This window comes from Chelonia mydas, chromosome 1 (genome assembly GCF_015237465.2).
Source record: "Chelonia mydas isolate rCheMyd1 chromosome 1, rCheMyd1.pri.v2, whole genome shotgun sequence".
Lineage (NCBI taxonomy): Eukaryota > Metazoa > Chordata > Testudines > Cheloniidae > Chelonia > Chelonia mydas.
The window spans coordinates 331,836,678-331,857,066 of record NC_057849.1 but is presented as its reverse complement, the minus strand read 5'-3'; the positions used below and the strand labels follow the sequence as shown (position 1 = coordinate 331,857,066).

The following is a 20,389-nucleotide window of genomic DNA, read 5'->3' as shown; positions in this document are numbered from 1 at the left end:
AAATGAAAACCGAACAGCGTCCTGTCAGTTTTCACTGCTGCTATTCAGAACCCTAATGGGCAGCAGTGAAACTTACGAAGAATCATGTTAAACATTTTAGGTTGGTATTTTCTTGAGGGATGGTTTGGATATAGAGAAGCTAGGGCCTAACATTAAAAATTTCCCAAGCCCTGTTCTTGAGGGATATAGAAAAGCAGCTTAGGTCCTAAAGACCTTTTGTCTTTTATACAAAAGTCTCTGAAGCAAAGAGAGTCCTTGTACAAAGCTAGTATTTGGATATCCCAGATAGGTGTCATGGCTTCAGTTCTGTAGCAATACTGTGTGGTTTTGGTACAAAGAATTAAACACAAATATTTTGTTTTGCAAGCATTTGAGAGGCTCCACTAAATTTCTATTAGCAGTATTTAAATCTACTGATGGTGCATAGTTCACTTCACTATACTATTGGTACCTTAATTCAAGGCTAAGAAACCTGTTATACAGATGTTGGATATGTTTGGCTGAGTTTGAAACTCTGGGCCAAAGCAGTAGCATATTAGTTTTCTCAGTGTATTTTGTAACAAGTTGCCCCAGCAGCAACATAAAAGCACTTATTTGCTGCGTCTAGTACTGTAGACGGGGGTTTGGCAGATTTCAATTTTATTTTTTTCTATAATTCCGACAGATAATATATCAATGTTTATTTTTAAGGTTTTTTTTAGATGTTTATTGATGTTTTCACAATAGTGGGAAATTATGGGGGCATCAGACAATGGTGGAATTAGACAATGGTTATTTAATAACAGCAGATGTTGAGATTCAAAAAGTTGAACTTTTATAACCATTAAAGCACAAATTATTTTGTATATTTTGACATGTCATTGACAAATATCCTTAAATCAAACTCTAATAAATTCTCAAACAGCATTTTTCTTACTTTTCCTATCTCTAAATTTCTATCATCTTCAATGGAAATATTTTTTCATTGGTGTGTGTGTGAAATGGATGTTTATTGATATTTACTGATAAAAATCTAATTCTTCCAAGTCTATGTATACAAGTAGATTCACATGAATTTTGTATGCACCCCTTATTTACCAGGGGTGTACTCTAGATAAATTTAATATGCCATACTAAACAGAAACAAAAAAGTTTTGACTTTTCAAACATAGCAGCGTGGATATTTGGGTATCCAAATAGCCAAGGAAAATGTCTACTTCATACTAAAGCCATATGTTAAAATGATCCAATCAGCTACAAATTTTATATTTTCAGAGGTATGAAAGCTATTTTCAGAGTCATTCAAAGCTATCCTATCAGCATTTCAGTAAATCAGAAGTCAGGACCAGATCCTGCCTGTTTCCATTGAACTCAATGGGAGTTTTGCCAATAAATTCAGCAGAATCAGAAGCGATCCATTAATCTTTATTATTTTATACATGCAGATAGAACACTATGGTCTGAGAACTTACAAATTGAATTGTGGAGAGTCTATCCATAAATATACTCCAGTGTACATTTCTGGTTTTAAATGTTCTTCATATTACACAGTTTATTGTGTTTACACTAGGATTTTTTTGGCTAGGTCTACCGGTGTTAGCAACAGTGCGAGCATTAGCATAAAAAGGGCTACAGGTCGCCACTAGCATTTTTAACAGCGTTATCTGACCCTTCTCCAAGGCAGGTCTTTATAACATGGCAGCTGCAGGAGTCTTCACTATACTAGCGTTCCTACTGGTTCTTGCAACAATGGGAAATGTATGCCAAAACACCCTAGTGGTCACAAGCCCCTTGGGAAGTCTCAATATTTTGCTTTAATTGCTTTACAGTGGAAAACACCTTAAATGTGGTGTTTTCCCAACAGAACTAATATAGAATTTGAATTTCAAAATTTTCTTGAGAGAACAAAAACACCATAAATGTATGCATATGGAGCATTTACACATTTCAAGTCGTGCACACAATTATCTCCAGCTGTGAAAGCAGAGGCAGAGTTGAGGCCCCTTTAAAAAAAAAATATAAAAAAATCAAGGCCTATACATATATATCAATAAATAATAAACTTATCCAGGCCTCAGAGGGTTACACTGAAGCAAGCAACTAGGACTATTCACTTAATTTTTAGTTTTTGCCTAGACAAACTTTGAAATTCATCTTGCCCAGAAGCGTTCACTCAATCGCTTAATGTCTCCAGACGTGAAATTTTATTCTTTAAAGAGCTTGAACATCTGTTCTGAGCATACTATAACCCATCAAACACTATTTTTGAAAGGCTTACATTTTTAGATCTTTAAAACTATTGCATAGACTTGTGGTTTGTAACAAGTAACCCTAAAGCAGTCTTTTAGGAGCAATATGATTCCACTCTCACTTTCTGCTTTCCAAGGGCATTAGAATGAAAATACTTCAGCATGCCTCTGATCAGAAGTTACATAACTAGCGCAGCCTTGCACAGCCGTGCTTGGGTGGAAAAGGCCGCTTAAATCCATGCTGCACAAGTTTTCCCACTTCCCTTCCAAACTGTGCACATTGTTTGCGTGTATCAACTAAGCACCACTATAATTTTTTTTTAAAATATCTGTTCATGAGGAATGCAAGAGATCCCAGATAAGGAACGTTCATATTAACTCCCCTTTAAGAACTAACTCTCCAGTTACTGTTCGTTCTCTTTCTAATCTAGGGGAAGAGTTCTCATACTTTACCCACCTGGGATCCCAAAACCAGCCGTGATTTATTAGCCTGACTCTTAATCCAAGAATCCTTGGGGGTCCCATGGGATTATGGGATTTAGGTCAAGGCAAGAGTCAGACATTTGTTTTGGGGGAGGGTGGGTGGTGCTGGCAAGAGGTGGGTTCTGGTGCTGCTGGCTGGGAGCTGTGGTAGAAAGAGGTAAATGATGTGTCATTGCCCGATCGTGCTCTTGTTCTAGGCAGGTGCCATTTAAAGATGGCAAGAATTTTGGCTCTAGATTATAAAAGGCAAGGGTCAGGGACCTTGTGGCCATTACCTGTCCCTATGGCATACACAAGAGATACATAAGGCATACATAGGGATACACCTATGGCAGTACATAAATGATAAACATATTGTAGTGATTGTTTTAACATTCTCATAGTAATACACTACCACATATGCTATTTACACGAGGTGAAGGGCACACTTTTGGCACAGGTCTAGGAATCTGGAGACCTGGCTTCTGTTCCTGGCTCCAGCACAGACTTCCTAGGTGACCTTGAGCAAATCACAGAACCTCTGCGTGTCTCCATTTTTCCATCTGCAAAATGGGGATAATTTAGCTAACTTCATTATTGTTTGCAAAGCATTTCAAAACCCTCTGATGGAAGGAGCAATCCAAGTATAATGTATTATACAAGGTTGTGTGTGAGTGTTTCAGTGTAAAGCACTAGACTGGTCAAAGATTATATAACACAGGAATGAAAAACAGTTTTCATATGGATGGATATTTTTTTTCTGGAAAGCTAAATCTGCTTGTAGCGAGTGGGAAAGAATAAGCAGTACCTATATAGTCCACTAAGTCATTAAGACTGTTAACGTCCTCCTTCCAGAATGCAATATCACCCTATATGCTTGTACTCCAGAGCAATTTGTGGAAAACTTTTTACCCAGTCTTGGTTGGACTTAGACACTCCTCCTTCATAGGTTATTTAACAGCTGGCAAGCAGTGGACAGCCCTTGATAGGAGGAGTTCTACCTTCCCAGTCATTCCACCCAAGATTTGCGTTTACACACCAAGCGTAAGTTGGCAAGATAATCAGCTTTCAGCGTATTCATGATTCTATCTGTGGCCAGTTTATAATCTAGGGCAGTGGTTCTCAAACTTTTTTTTCCACAGACCACTTGAAAATTGCTGAGGGTCTCGGCAGACCACTTAATGACCTTTCCAAATGTTGTTTGCACCATTAGCTAACTATTGTAAAGCGCTTTGGATAAAAGCACTATATAAAGAAAAACATAATAAAAAACTTTTTTTGTTCTACAAATAAAAGCACACAACTCATATTTTAATATCAATAGTCTTTCCTTTCTAATGCAATGGATGTGCCCTCTCTCCCCCTCCATGGCAGCCCCCGAGCTGGGGCTTGGGGGGGAAGGGGGGGTCTCTCCCGCCACAGCAGCCCCCGAGCTGGGGCTGGGGGGGAAGGGGAGTCTCCCCCTGGCAGCCGCAGCCCTGGAGCTGGCGCAAGTTGCCTCTTTCTCTGGCCGCCGCAGCCCTGCACATCCCAAAATCCCCCCACTGCCCCCTCCCACGTACCCCTTATTTCCCCAAGGTCACCACCTCACCTTACATGAACGTCTTCTCCAGGGTCCAGGCACCTAATTAGTGCACGGCTTCACTAATTAGGTGGGTGGTCCTTCATTCTCTCGTGTGTGGCCACCCAGGCACGCACCTTAGAGGGAACTATGTGTGAAGCACCTGAATGGAGCTCACGGGCCACAGTTTGAGAATCTCTGATCTAGAATAAGAGATAGTTTATGGTGAATCTAACATCAGGGAAAGGAGGGAACTGGTACAAGGTGAGCCCAGCAGGGTGGCATATAGAGTTTAAAGCCAGGAGGAGACCGTTACATCATCTAGTCTGACTTCCTGTATATCCCAAGCCATTAATTTTCACCCAGATTCCCCTATATTAAGACCAAAGACTATTTAGTATCAGAAAGTAAGTGGTTTTCAATGCCAGGGGACAGCAAAGGTAGCAAATCTGGAATATCTGGATCTCTACCATACCCAGAACAGCCCGACATAAAACTTCCCTTAGACAAGGAGGCTTACATTTGTAACCACCTAACTCCTCGTCCATGGCATACAGATTTGAAAGCCCTGGTTACTGTGTTGAGAGAAGGCAGTAATAAAGAGCCCATTGTTTTAACATTGTGTTTAAATGCAAATAGTTATGGTTAATTATTGTTAATCTCGTCTCTAAGACAGCTGCAGTCTTTCCCCCTGGAATTGCAAGCTATGTGATAATGGGAGATAGGAAGTATGAACTTGAAAGTTATGAGCCTGGTAAGTGATGTGAAATTAGGCCAGCCACGCCTGAGACAAACTCCGTAACATTATCTTGGAATGTTTTGTTGATTAGAATGGTATTGAATGGGGTTAGCTGGAGACCAGTGTTAAACCTAAGAAATAAGGTACTACTACCAGCATTTAATGGATTCATTTATCACCTATCTGCCAAGAGACTACAAACCTGATCCTATTCCCATTGGTGACAACAGCAAGGCTACCAGTGATTTAAGTGGTGCAGGATCCAGTCCTAAGGCTATGTCTACACTACCGCGGTAAGTCGAGCTACACTACGCAACTCCAGCTATGTGAATAACGTAGCTGGAGTGGATGTACCTTAGGTCAAGTTACTGCGGGGTCTACACCACGGGGGGTCCCATCGACTTACCTTACTCTTCTCGTTGGGGGTAGAGTACAGGGGTTAACTAGAGAGCAATCTGCTAGATCTACTAGATTCACTAGACCCACTAAATTGACCACCGGTGGATCGATCTCAGAGTGTCAATCCCTGCTGTAGTGTAGACATAGCCTAAGATACTGCAATAATGTTGGGGATTTGGAATCCAGAAAGCAGCAGGCATTGCTAGCTACAACTACTTCTGTTGTGACTTGAGTGGGTATTAAACTAGTTAAACCACTCAAAACCTCCAGGAAATCCAATTAAATATTTAAAGTTTGTTTCCCCAACCCGCTCAAAATACTACAGTGACTGTAACATCAACCGAACACAGATGGAGCAGCCAAAATAGGCAATATCTGCTTAAAGATGTTTGCATCAGAAGGTTTACGGACACCCAAAGGAAGAAGAACAGACTAAACGTGGCAGTGTTCGCTTCTTCAATTGCCACCACATTAGTGCTTCTCGCTTCATATTTATAAGCTAGCATCTCTTTTTCAGACACCACCAGACTCATTCTACATCCCAGTGCTTCCAAGAGAAAAACAATCACATATATTGGGGGATATGCTGGATAAATGAACCTCCTTGGGTCTGAACAATTCCCAACAGAGCAATTACACTGAGGAGTGAACCACAGTTCTGTAATCTGCATGGAATAACAATGGGCAGCAACAGACACATGGCTCTGAGAATTTTTACACTTTCCAAAGACACTGGGAAGGGTTGGTGGACAGACACTGTATTTAGTTCTCCTAAAGGTTTCACACTGTGGCTGCAAGATCCTATGGAAAACTCAGAATTGCTGCTTCAGAGGGTGAAGAGGTGAATTATAAGATATACATAGTTACATTCCTGCTTAGAATTATAGTTAAAGGAAGCTGCTAGATTAAAATGGTGAAAAGCTGCAGTCACAAATACCATTGTTGAATTGGGGGCAGGGAAGGGAAGAAGGAAGAATATCCCTTCCAGGATGTAATGAGCCAGATTTCCATACTAGAGGAGTTGTTCAAACTGTAGGGTAGACTGAGGTGGAATCAAAGGTGCAGAAGAGACACTTGCACCATTAATTAATACATATTACAGCAGCACTTGGAGACTCCTGGGGGTCATATTGTGCATGCCAGGCACGGTACATACACATAGTAAGAGACAGGCCCTGCTCCACAGAGCAAATAGTCCAAATTGACAAAATAGATAAAAAGGTGTGGGGGTGGGGGTGGGGGTGGGGGGCCATGGCAGGAAGGCACAGAAAGGTGAAGAGACTTGCCCACGACCTCCCAGCCGGTCAATGATAATACCACCTAGCTATTATATACAGCTTTTCATCAGTAGCCCTCAAAACACTTGAGAAAAGATAAGTATCATTAGCTCCATTTTACATATGGGGAAACTAAGGCACAGGGAAGGTATGTGACTTACCCAAGGTCTCCCTGCATACAACAATGGCACAGCTGGGAACAGAACCCAGCTCTCCTAATTCCCAGTCCAGTGCCCAATCCACTAACCAATGCTGACCCTCAATAGAGACTGACGAGAATCAAGTCAGGCTATAAAGGCTCAGGTACGCCTTTTAGCTTCGATTTTCTGCCTCTTTAGAAATACGTTTATCAATTTCTCTATGTCCTTTCTATTAAGGGTAACACCATGGTCTTGTCGGTGTTCAAACCTATATATGGGACAGCCTTGTGGGGGGGGAGGGAGAGAGAACATGCTGGGGACAAGGGAACAATCTGATCCTACCCTGGGCTTGTTCCAAAGAACGCATGCATACGGATGAACCACATTTGCTTCTGCAGTAATAAAAGAAATATTGTGTAGGGGTATACACACACAATTCATTTTACAGGGATTAAGCAAGATTTACTAAAAATATGTAACCAAGTATATGAAATCTAGTTCTCACTGAAGAGTTATAATGTTAATCTGTGCCTACTGCATCAAATTTGACTTTTAGTAGAATCAGATCATTCAAATTATTGCCTCCTGGGAAATAAACGTGACAGCATAATTTGCATTAATATTGTTCCCCCAAAAAGGAATTAGCAATTCATTAATATGCAGTTCATCATTAATCCATACACAACCCAGAGCAACTGTAAATTTTCTTCAATCCTTAGATTACTTTAAAATATGATTACGGGGCAGGCCAGGGGGGGAAGAAAGGTCAGAATCAGACCTGATTTGTCCCTCATGTAACTCCATTGACATCAACGGTGTTTCACCAGGAATGAATTTGAACACTGGACAGATTATGGCAGAGCCGGATAAATCACATTTTGGGACTACATATGAAGACAGCATACCTAATATAAATTCTATGCGTATCAGTATGAAAATCAGAAGTTCAAGGACAGCTTCTTCAGGCTTTACTGTAGTGAACATCAAGAATACTGTCAAACAGTGTCACCCAGTGGTAAAGGACTTCCTACAGACAGTAGCAGAAATTACCATGGAAAGGAGCAGAAGAAAAAAAACCTTGACAAAGAGGATTTTATGCAAAATGGTTACAATTAAAAAAATTATGGCATTGGAAATCTTACTCATGATCCCAAATCCGGTTTGTTTGGGGTTTGGTTTGTTGTTTTTTTTTTTTTTACTAAAAAAACCCCATGCCCCAGCGGTTCTTCAGTTTAACATACTTCATAATGTCTACTTTATTTACATAGGGCCCACATTATTTTATTTTATTTTTTAATACAGGGCAAGATTTTCAACATTGCTAAAAGCATGCACAACTAGGACCAGATTTTGTAAGAGTGCTTAGCGCTCGGCAGTTCTTATTAAGAACAAATGGAGTTGGGAAGTACTGAGAGCTTTTAAAAACGTGACCACTTCATTTAGGTGCCTAATCAGAAGCGGGGTTGGGGGCTTGCCCTGCTCCGCGTGTGCTGTGGCTCCGCCCGGCTCCTGGAAGCAGCGGCATGTCCCCTCTCCAGCTCCTAGGCGTAGGGGCAGCCAGGGAGCTCTGCACGCTGCCCCACCATAAGCACCGCTTCTGCAGCTCCCATTGGCCGGGAACTGCAGGTAATGGGAGCTGCAGCAGCAGCACCTGCGGACAGGGGAGCACGCAGAGCTGCCTGGCTGCACCTCCGCATAGGAGCCGGAGCGGGGACATGCCGCTGCTTCCAGGAGCTGCTTGAGGTAAGCACCGCCTGGAGCCTGCACCCCTGACCCCCTCCCGGGCCCTGACCCCCTGCCCCTGCCCTGATCCCGCTCCCACCTTCCAAACCCCTCGACCCCAGCCCTGATCCTCCTCCTGCACCCCAAACCCCTCATCCTCAGCACCACCCCAGAGTCCTCCCCTCCGGCGCCCCAACCCCCTGCCCCAGCCCTGATCCCCCTCCTGCCTTCCGAACCCCTCAGTCCCAGCCCAGAGCACCCTCCTGCACCCCAAACCCCTCATCCATGACCCCACCCCAGAGCCCACACCTCCAGCTGGAGCCCTCACCCCCTCACGCACCCCAACCCCAATTTTGTGAGCATTCATGGCCCATCATACAATTTCCATACCCAGATGTAGCTCTCGGGCCAAAAAGTTTGTCCACCACTGCACTAGAAGAATTCCATAAAACTAGATTTATTCAAAACTGGAGGGGGGGGGGGGGGGATGGAATAAAAGAAATGGTGGCTTAACATACCAAGGTTTAGTCCTGCCATCAGCCAGACACACACTCGTCCTTAGAGACAGAAAAGAAACTAAAATTTTACATTCCCAAACTGCAAGTCTTGGTTCTGGCCTCATTATCAAAGATCCATCCCCATGCTGTGTTCAAAGACAGAGAGACTCGCTCGCCTGCCCCAACCTGTTTTATTAAGTCTTTGTTTTCTGAGATATTGTTAGGCGTGGCACTCTTGAAAAATTAAGGTTTCAGAGTAGCAGCCGTGTTAGTCTGTATTCGCAAAAAGAACAGGAGTACTTGTGGCACCTTAGAGACTAACCAATTTATTTGAGCATAAGCTTTCGTGAGCTACAGCTCACTTCATCGGATGCATTCAGTGGAATTCAATGCATCCGATGAAGTGAGCTGTAGCTCACGAAAGCTTATGCTCAAATAAATTGGTTAGTCTCTAAGGTGCCACAAATACTCCTTTTCTTTTTAAAAAATTAAGTACATAAAGCAAAAGAGGATCGAATACAAAGAGGAGGCGGCGGCAATGCGGGAGATGGCAGTATATAAGGGACCAATAATAGTTATACTAATAAGACATCATGTGACAGCATGGTCTTATAAGTGGAGCGAGAGACAGAAAGAAGGGGGTCAAGCAGATCCTAGGGCTCACCACAGCAAAGGCACAGTGCCCTGTAGCTTTAAACTGCAACAGTGGGATCCCTGACAGGTGGGGTGAGCACAGATACTAGTCACAGCAAGGCTCAGGGAAATATCTTAATAAAGCTAGGGCCTATGCCATTAGGGGAATAAGGACAGTCAAGATGAATAAGTCTGCAAAGCTTGTAAACAGTAGTTATATGAGGTGGCAAGATACAGTAGAGATGCCTACGTGCACTAGTGCATTTACTGAGGGCTTGTCTACACTACCGGCCAGATCGACGGGCAGCGATCAATCCAGCGGGGGTCGATTTAACATGTCTAGTATATACACGATAAATCAACTGCCCATCACTCTAGCGTAGACTCTGGTTCTCCACCTCAACGAGAAGAGGAGAGCATGTCCCGTCGACACACTGCAGTGAAGACACCATGGTAAGTAGATTTAAGTACATCGACTTCAGCTACGTTATTCATGTAGCTGAAGTTGCGTAACTTAGATTGATCCCCCCCGTAGTGTAGACCAGCCCTGAGCGTCAAAAGATGCATTTTTAAAACTTTGTCTAGCAGCAGGAATAGCTCCAAAACCAGAAATTAACAGAGAACAGTATCCTGAAGATAGATCAGTTTCCAAGCTACCAGCCTTGACAGATATGGCCCTTTTTCTGCTCTACGGATAGTTACAATGAGCAGATCCCACCACAGCCTCACAAATCAGGAAGCAAAGACACCAGAGCAGGACTAAGCAGCAGCCAGCCTACAGGAGATACAGGCAACGGAGCCTGCACCTCCCCCCAGACGGAGGGGCATCGTTTTCTAAAGAAATGCATCTCTGACCAAACACCTGTAGATCTTTTCCTCACAAAGTTGAGCATCCTTTGGACCTTTCATCTCCCTTTCACAGAGGAGTCAGAATGGCATGATTTTAAAATAAAAACCAAACATATGCAGAAAGCTTTGCACACACGCAGATAAAATGTATCCTCCAGGAGCACAGATCAGAAGCTACATGAATGTTGGTCTCCTTTCAGGATGTAGTGTGCAAAACTGGAAGCTGCTTTTCATTAGAGATAGTTGGAGGGAAAATGAAGGGGCCACTGTTATAGACTAGTTACAATCTGTGTACCAGAGGACGGCTGAGATAGCTTGGGGGTGAGAAGGCATGTAAGGGAATATTAGAGTTATCATTCCCCTACACAGTTTATCTGCTGTCAAGCCCTTGGAGACCAAGGGATCAGGGCAGTAATCCAGAGACTGTCCACCCTCATACATTCAGGGGGTGTCCAGCAGCTCCCTTGGAAGTGGTAGGGAACCCCCCCCCCCCCCCCATCCTCCTTTCCTGGAGCCTTCAAGCGATGGCTCACTTGCGCTCTGCTCTGAAGAGGTGAACTTAAAAGCTACTCTGTCTACCTCTGCTCCAACTGGGCCAGCCAATTCTGGGATTTTAAGTTCCCCCCCAGTGCACTTGGGGGGCTTTCAGCACATTACACACATGACCTAATCAATCTTCACGCTCTTCCTCCAAGGAAAAAAGCATCACAGTCCTCTCAATCTTATAGAAAAAGATACTGAGGCACGGAGAGGTTAGGTGACTTCAAGGCCACACACCGAGCCCTGGGCAAAAAGACAGGAATGGGATGTGGGAGGTCTTGGGCTCCTAGCCTCCTGCTGACTAGCCAGACTGCAGCAGCAGCAAGGAAATCAGCGCCCAGGTCAGCGTCTGGTTCTTTGCTCGTCAGACTGGGAGGAAGCAGCACACGCAGCTACCAAAGAAGGGTGTGCCATTTGTCACACAGCAGCTGGGAGGTGTAATTCCCAGTGGGGGTAGACATACACCTGCTAGCTCTGCTTGAGCTAGCACCTAAAAATAGCAGTGTGACCGCAGGGGCACAGGCAGCAGCTCAGGCTAGCTGCCCAAGAGCATTCTGCCTGACCCCCTGGGCACATACAGGGGTGGCTAGCCACACTTTGCTGTTTTAGGAGCTAGCTCGAACGCAGCTAGCGTGTGTACGTCTACTCAAACTGGGAATGACACCTCCCAGCTGCTGTGCAGAGGTACCCTAAAGCAGTGGTTCTCAACCTTTCCAGACTACCATACCCCTTTCAGGAGTCTGATTTGTCTTGCGTACCGCAAGTTTCACCTCACTTAAAAACTACTTGCTTACAAAATCAGACATAAAAATAACACAAAAAAAGGGTCACAGCCCACTATTACTGAACACTATAAAATAAATCAATCGGAATATAAATATTGTACTTACATTTCAGTGTACCATAGATAAAGCAGTATAAACAAGTCATTGTCTGGAGGAAATTTCAGTTTGGACTGACTTCACTAGTGATTTTTTTATGTAACCTGTTGTAAAACTAGGCAAATATCTAGATGAGTTGATGTACCCCCTGGAAAACTTCTGTGTACTCCTGGTTGAGAACCACTGCCTTAAAGCACTCAAATATGGCCAGCCAACACAACAAGTGGCTCTGAAACAGGTTACAGCCAGCTCTTCTACAGCCTACACTCAGGACAGAGGAAAAGAGAAGGGGAATCTGAAGAAACCCTTCTCCACTTCCATTCGCCTTACATTAGAGTCCCCTTGCAAACACTGTCTCTGTGCCCCAGATTATCTTTAAGGCAGACAGGCTGATGTCTCAGATTTTGACAATAGCTGCCTAACTAATAGGATAAATAGCTATTCATTTGTAACAGTACTGGCCAGTTGCCAGCTGTACCACTTCATTTCTGAAGTCATCTCTGATCTTTATTCACCAGATGAATAGGCAACTCAGTGGGCTGTCTGTTAGGCTTCTGATACCCTCAAGGAGAAACCTGCAAGCCAACAGATATCGCTGCTCCCCAGCCTGGCAGCAAGCAGCTGCTAAGGAGGTATGGGGAGAGTCACCATATTAAGGCCACCTGGAATGAGACCGCAGTGTTACCTTCCAGTTACTTGTAGGAGGTAGGAAGAAAGGGAGAGGAAGAGCCTGTGACCTGATGCCTGCACTCTTTTAATGGTAAAAACAGCCCATTTGTTTTTTAAAAAAGCAAGGGGATGATAATGCAGAAAGAATGGGTTGACGCATTTAATTAAGATCCTGTAACAAATTCATTTCACCCCCTGAAATGAATCTCATCTGAAATGAATCCTCATCTAAATTCCTCATCCTCTGAAGCTCTTCCTATGGAGTCCTCTCTTTCTTTACTAAACAGAGGCACTATGGACTTCCTCTCAGGGCCTAAAACAACTGTATTCATACTATTGTTCATGGACCACTGGTGGTCTGCGGAGCCTAAGCTGACAGCCCCTGTTTAGGTGGATGGTCACATGATACTGGCCCCTCCCTTCCAGATGCTAAACTGCATTAAAAGAACTAACCATATACATTAAGGCAGGGATTTTCAGAGATGGCCCAACTCTGCTTCCCTTGAAATCAGTGGTAAAACTTTCATTGACTTCACTGGGATCAGAGATTGGCCATTGCTCAGAGATTTAGAAATCCCACTCTAAATACTTCCTGGCTACTAATTTTTCACATAAGCAATTGCTGTAGATGCCACACGGATATTGCACAATTTTGAAAGAGAGGGAACTGGTCCTTGCAATCAAGAAAGAGTGGATGTGGTCTATGAAATTGTGAATGGAAGAGGGTACTGAGTCACACCTTTCTCTCTGCAGATGTAGCTCACTCTGTGAAATCCCTGGCCTAAAACATTCTTCAGCTATTGAAGTTGCTCCATGATCCTGAAATGCAAGCAGAGTAATTTTAAAGAGTGGATGCGGGGGTAGTTCTTTACTCTTTGTCAAATTCCTGGCCTAGTACCAATCCCATTAATCCAAATAAGAGGAACTAGTTCTCCCCAGCCCCTGCAAACATTTCCACTAAAATTGCTCAAGTTCCAATCATCTTTCTACTTGCAGCATCAACAGTTTCCCAACCCATTTGCTTAAAGGTATTGTAACAGCACCAAGCAACAATGAATTGCCAAACAGAAACTTAACACTTCCCTTTTAGGTCAGACTCAGACACTTCATTTGACCAGGTTTTAAAATTTACTTGCAGAGTAAACGGCCTGCAGCGCCGAGGAAAGGGCACACTTTCCATGAATTAAGTAACTTTTATAAAATTCGATCTGTACATTCTAGTAGCTACAACCACACAAATTCTATCATGTGGCTAGCGTGTGGCCTAGTAATTAGAGTGTAGGGCCAAGAGTCGAGAGAGAGAGATTCTACTCTACGATACCACAGACTTGCTTTGTGACTCTGGGCAAGTCACTGAGCTCTGTGTTTTCAAAAAGCGTCCATTAATTTTGCGTGCTTCAATTTTTGGGTGCCCAACATGAGACACTAAGTTGGGCACCTTAAAATTGAGATAGCAAAAAATAGTGGTCACTTTTGAAAATACAGGCCTCAAACTCTTTGAGCTCAATTGCCCTATTTATAAAATGGGAACACCACTCCCTTCCTTATAGGAGCAGTGAAGCCTACTTTATTAAAGTGCTTTGAGATCTTAGGATGAAAGCCTCTACAGAAGGCATACGAATTCATTAGAACGATCTTACACTTTATTTTAGGATAAGCAGCACCTTGACTAAACTTCTGGAAGAGATACGGAACAATTTCATTATGAATATCTGTTTTTTTAAACAAGGAATATTATTGCTTCTAAAAACAAATGTTCTGTTCAAAAGGCAAAACCCAAATTCTACTAAACCAGTAAATAATTTTCACTTGTATATTACGTTGGAGAGAAATCGTATTGGTAGTACTGAAAAGCAAGCTAAAAAATAGGGGTTAATAAAATAACAGTGGAAATTTAAGAAAATGGATTGGAATCATCATAATGGCTGTGAAACCTCTTTTCAGTGTTGGAGGAATAAAATACCTTAGTTTTACGGCTTGAAAGCCTGGGGATGTCGATATTTTGCTTTTCATGTACTTTTATGCATTTTCTTTATTTCAGTCATTATAGCACTCTTATTCTTTTCTGATTTTTATTTTTTGTCCACAATTTTTCATGCAGAAACACATAACAAAAAAAAAGATATCCATCGAGCTGCACTAATAAATATATAAATTTAAAGAAAACTCAGCTTCTTAGAGCTTAAGGTCCACATTGAAAAAACCATCAATAAAAGGCCAAAAGCCTGAGGGTTTAAGCCCTTCCTAGTGCATATAGCACTGTCCTCAAGAGTGTCTTAGCAATAACAATCCTTTATCAAAAACGGTCCTCCCCTAAAACAGCATGGGCTCTTCAAATGTCTCTAAGCACAAAAGGGAGAAAATACGCCAGTTTCAGACAGTGTTTCAGTGTGACTTTTTACACGTTAGATTTTTCAGACTGCATCCATTACTAGGAACAGCTAATTCACCATTCCATCAAGAAAATGTGCAGTAATCCTATAATTTTGATATGAAATATTAACAAGTTTCTCCTTTGTGGTTTTTTTTGTACTGTATATTTTCTGGAGACCATTTCAAATACCAACTTGACTAAGCCCTCCCTGCCATTCCACCAGGCACCATTCTTACATCTAAGACCCTATCTACACAAGGGACATTTACTAACCCTCTTAAAAACTAGTCCAGCTAAAGCAATTTAAAAACTGGATATAACCACAGCAAAGATGTGGTGTTACGTGGTTTAAGGCAGCCTGACCTGAGGTTTTGAAAACCATTCAGTAAAAAGGGATCAGGCCACCAGAAGCAACACAGAAAATTTTCCCAGCATTGACAGCCCTTCAGTGTTTATTACTCCTTGTGTCTTCTCTTCACCTACAGGATTACAGCCCCACCAATGGTAGTGCCATTGGTGGCATTAGTGGTATCGGACTAAGTCCTGTTCTACACTTGAAACTTGTACCAGTAAAACTATGTCAGTTAGAGTTGTGATTTTTTACAGATAGACCAGTAAAAATCCTCATGTGGACATTGTTATGCCAGTATAAAGGTGCCATATACTATTATAGCTTATTCCCCTTCCTGTATGGGAATAGCTTTACTAGCATAGAGTACCTTTATACCAGTATAACTGTGTCCACACTGTGTGGATCGTACCGCTTTAACCATACTGGTGTAAGGTGGTACAACTTTTTAGTGCAGACAAGATTGAAGTAAATTATGTATGGCAACACTTCAGGATAAAATTGGAGTGTGCTAGAAGGAAAAATCGAAAAGATTTCTTCTAAAGAAACTTTAGGAAGGAAACTGCTGCTTTGCTTGTCTTTTATCACAACTTGCGAGTAAAGAATTATTGCAGGCTGATTGAAATACACAAGACAAAAAATTCAAATGAAAGCCATGTAAGATATATTATTTTGTATTACAAAAGTCCCTAGTGTCCCAGCTGAGATAGTGATTCTATTGTGTTAGGTGCTATGCATACACACACAGTCAGCATAGTGTCCCTGCCCCAAAAACTAAATCTAAATACACAAAACACACAGAGATTAAGTGATGCCCTACATTACACAAGTCTGTAGCAAAGCTAGGAAGTGAACCTGGACTTGCTGAATCTGAAGTTTCCTTTCAAGGAACTAAGTTATTGCTGTAGACCACCACAACCTACTATTTGTGCAATCCTGCTTAGTGCATTTTGGGTGCTATATAAGGAAGTAAAGGTGGACACAGTATTTCCAGCGACTCCAACAAGTGTTTTGCATATAGGAAAATAGAGGGATCATGCCTATTAGTTTTAATGGAGAAACAACTTCTACTACTAAAACTAGCATTTTTCTGAGGATACTGAAAAATACAAATGTATAACACCCATACATGTGCGTATGTGTGTGTGAGAGAAAGATTCCTGACCACCGTCTCCTCTCTGCCAAAGAGAATTGTTGAGATAATAGAAATGCTCAATATCTTCCCCCCACTTGCCAGATTTCTTGATTGATAAAAAAAAAAAAAAAAAAATCCACTATCTAGTCAGTATAATTTCCACTGAAAGATTGAAAATTATCCCAAAGACCTGACTGGTTGGGGGGCTGAATAGTAATATCCTAGACTGTGCACAATGCAACAGCTCTCACAGAACCTTTAAAAAAAAGTTTCCATGATATTAGCAATGACGACAGCATGGCAGGGATTCTTTGGGCACCGAAGAGCAGCTGGGACCTACAGCCTGAAGCCAAGCTAATGACAATCAGCTCCTCCGAACACTTAGTTATTCTTCATGATATATCCCATCTCTTGATTATTAGGTCTTAAACATTAAATTATTGCTTAAAAAAAAAAGAAAAAAAGAACTCCTGGGATACGAGCTTTGCACTGCTAGGTCACTGGCTCAATGGAGACCGGTGCTGTAGCCAATCAGCCACTGTCGGACAGCCATTCAGAACTCTACGTGACTGCGAGCATCTGTAGCAACACAGTGGGTGCCCTTTTAATGTGGAACATGTTCTCACGATGGCAGAGAAAAGGTAAAATGAACTTACAGAAGGTAGGGCTAAGAATCGTATCAGGCACCACATAACTTTACATTATCTTGTTAAAACCTTCAAGAATCATCAGAATTTAGATAAGGGTGTATATTTTTTGATACATTTACCTGCCATTTGACAGTTCAAAAGTCAGGGAGGCACTTAAGGGGCCAAATATTTAAAGGTATTTAGGTGCCTAAAGATGGAAATAGGCACCTTGTGGGATTTCAATAGGGTCTACACTTCAGTAGTGTCAGGATTTCACCCCAAGTTTCTTAAATTACTTGCACCTGATAAGTCTAACCTGCCCATGTTTTCAACAATATTTCCAGTGTGCCAGTTGCTTCCAGCGTCATATACCAGGGAACAGGAAATCATGGAAAGTATCCTTTGAATGATTTCCTGTATTACTCGTCACATTGTCTACCATACTTTTTACACCAGTGACGCTTAATCAAAGGTACACATACCTCTGGGGGTATGCAGAGGTCTTCCAGGGAGTACATCAACTCATCTAGATATTGCCTAGTTTTACAACAGGTTACATAAAAAGCACTAGCGAAGTCAGTACGAACTAAAATTTCATACAGACAATGACTTGTTTATCCTGCTTTATAAACGATACACTGAAATGTAAGTACAACATTTATATTCCAATTGATTTATTTTATCATTTTTAGCATATAATTAGAGTCAGAAATTGTTCAATAACTGTGTACTGTGACACTTTTGTATTTTTAGGTCTGATTTTGTAAGCAAGTAGTTTTTAAGTGAGATGAAACTTGGGACTACGCAAGACATATTAGACTCCCGAAAGGGGTACAGCAGTCTGAAAAGATTGAGAGCTCCTGTTTTACACTAATCACATGATAATAAAATGAATGTAAGTAGCATTATTATCATCGGTCTGTAGTAATCAGCTAAAGAATCAGAAGCTACATGTTCCTGTTATCTGTTATGAACACTGTCAAAATAGATGGGGTTCTGCCTCAGTTCAATTTTCTTGCATCAGAATTTCCTACCAAATATGGCATATGTTGCAAAGCCCCTTTCCTGATATTGCAGAAACATATTGCAGAAACATTATGTAAATAGGTGAAATAAGCACTCATACAATTAGAAGAAGTTCCAATGTGTAGAACGGGGAGAAGGGAGAAATATGCCTACATATTTGGAGGGAAGAAGTATTCAAAATTAACAGGAACAGAGCAAAAGGACATGAAGTTTAAAAGCAAAGACTGTTCACCTGAAACCAAATGAAGAGACAAAGCATTATTTATGTTAAATTAGTACGCTGTAAATGTTATACAGTGAAATCCACTTAATTGGGGTGCTTTTCATTCCAATAATGCAGAATTCCTCTTTCTGTAGTAACACTGCTTTGCAGCTGACTGCCCACACAGTTACCAGTCAGGTCCACGGACTTAGGAGGCACCAGTAACCAGTGCAGCTGTGAGGTATCTGGCACAGTGGCCAAAAGTGTATCATTGGAATGGAAAGAGCAAGTCAGCAATCACAAGAAGGCAAGACGCTCATTGCACATATCACAGCTCTAAGAAGCAAAAGGAGACAAAACCCACATGGAACTGAGACACACAGAGACCTAAGAACCGCTAAATCAACTGCAGACATTCCTAGAGTGGAATTACTGTCCCCATTAACAGTTGGGCTTAACCATTCAGTAGGAAACCTCCCACGTAATCACATCATGATCAGTGGAATGCACACATTTCTTTTAAAAAAGGCTATAAAAATTGCACCACTGGAAATACAAGTGGAAACCCTGCTGTTATTTTCAGGCCACTGCGTCAAATAGCACATTAACTTTAAGCAAGTGCTTAAGTGCTGTCCTGAAGGGGGCTTACTTTTTCATTAAAAACTTCGAGCTCATTGGCCCTGGGGGGAAAAATGGCACAGAGAAAAATACATCTATTTTTTAAACCACTGTAGCAGGAAATAGGTATTGCTAAGCGGAAGAAAGATTTACATCTCCTATTTCAAAACAAAGTACTATCAGCAAAAATATTAGCTTATTGATGTAGTAGAGTATAGAGGAAGATACAAAGCTGCTTAACATTTTGAAAAGCTGTAAGGCTTATTATTACTCAGTGCGATAGATGGGGATAATTAAATGAAAGTGTTCTCGGAGCAAGATTTAGTAACCCAATAACAGAAGTCAAATAGATTAAATGCTGCATCTGTTTTATAATTAAATTAACAAAGTACTGACGGAATCATGCATGTTTTCCTCTCGTGTACCAGACCCGGGGCGAGGATGTGCTGTAGCTACATACACATCCTGGATAATAAATAAAATACAATGAGCCAAATTCATCACTGATGTAATTCCATTGACTTCAGTGGAGTTACATTAGGGATAAATCTGGCTCAAAAATGTTCTCTATATGTTTAGTTTCTACCACGCTAAATTTGACACAGATGTGGCTGTCTGAAAAATGATAGCAGTGTCTTCACTGATACTTCCAGAGGTCCAATTGTAGCTGTTGACACGAAATTTGAACATTCCACTTAATCACATTATAGTAAAGATTTTCAAGAGAAACTAATGATTTTGGACACCTCAATTTCTGGTTGCCTAGCTTGAAACCCTTTAAAAGTCTGACTTTTAGAATGTGCCAAGCAACTGCCTTCTTAAAAACAGGCCCCTTTAATGTGGCTCAATTGGGCAAGGCACTCAAAAATAAAAAATCTCTAGTTGCATTGGTCTTTTGGACATATATTCTTAAGTTCAAGAAGCGTGAAATTCAGACTGATTACATGATCAAGATTTCTGGCACACACTTTAAAATACTACAGGATGGGATCCTCAGCTAGTGTAAATTGGCACAGGACCATTAAAATTAATGGCTCTTCCTCAATTTACACCAGCTGAAGATCTGATCTCTACTTTTTAATACTGTAATTCCCCATGGACTCACATATGTAAAGATAAGCACATCCATAAGTGCTTGGAGGACTGGGGACTCTAGTTAGCATGTGCTGGAGTAGCACAATGTCGCACAGGTGTATCTTTATTTAAAAAAAAAAAAATGCACCCACAGCCCCCCACCCCTTTGCCCGTATGAACCCATCTACTGAATTTTTTAAAAGTCATAAAAACATTTGTCGTAGCAATTGCCTATGGTGACTGCTACAGATAAATATGCACCACTAATGTCTACTGCAATCCCCAGAAGGTTTTGGGTAGAAATGTTTTATGCTTGGTCTCAATCCAAAAGGAAAAAAAAAATGAACATGAACACCCCAAAATTGTTATTCAGCCTTTTCAGGGT

At 41.7% G+C, this 20,389-nt stretch overlaps 1 protein-coding gene across 2 annotated transcripts in view; it reads right to left on the bottom strand.

The window, feature by feature from the left end:
* The window catches only part of FAM107B (family with sequence similarity 107 member B), an 81,848-nt gene that overhangs the window by 22,257 nt on the left and 39,202 nt on the right, over nucleotides 1–20,389 (bottom strand). Inside the window, exon 1 of one of the 2 annotated variants that reach the window (XM_037889285.2) lies at nucleotides 4,282–4,333. The exons of the other annotated variant lie outside the window; for it this stretch is intronic. The gene's annotated coding sequence lies outside the window, so the exon portion shown is untranslated. Of the gene's footprint in view, nucleotides 1–4,281; nucleotides 4,334–20,389 lie in introns of those variants that run through there. 2 annotated transcript variants of the gene reach the window in all.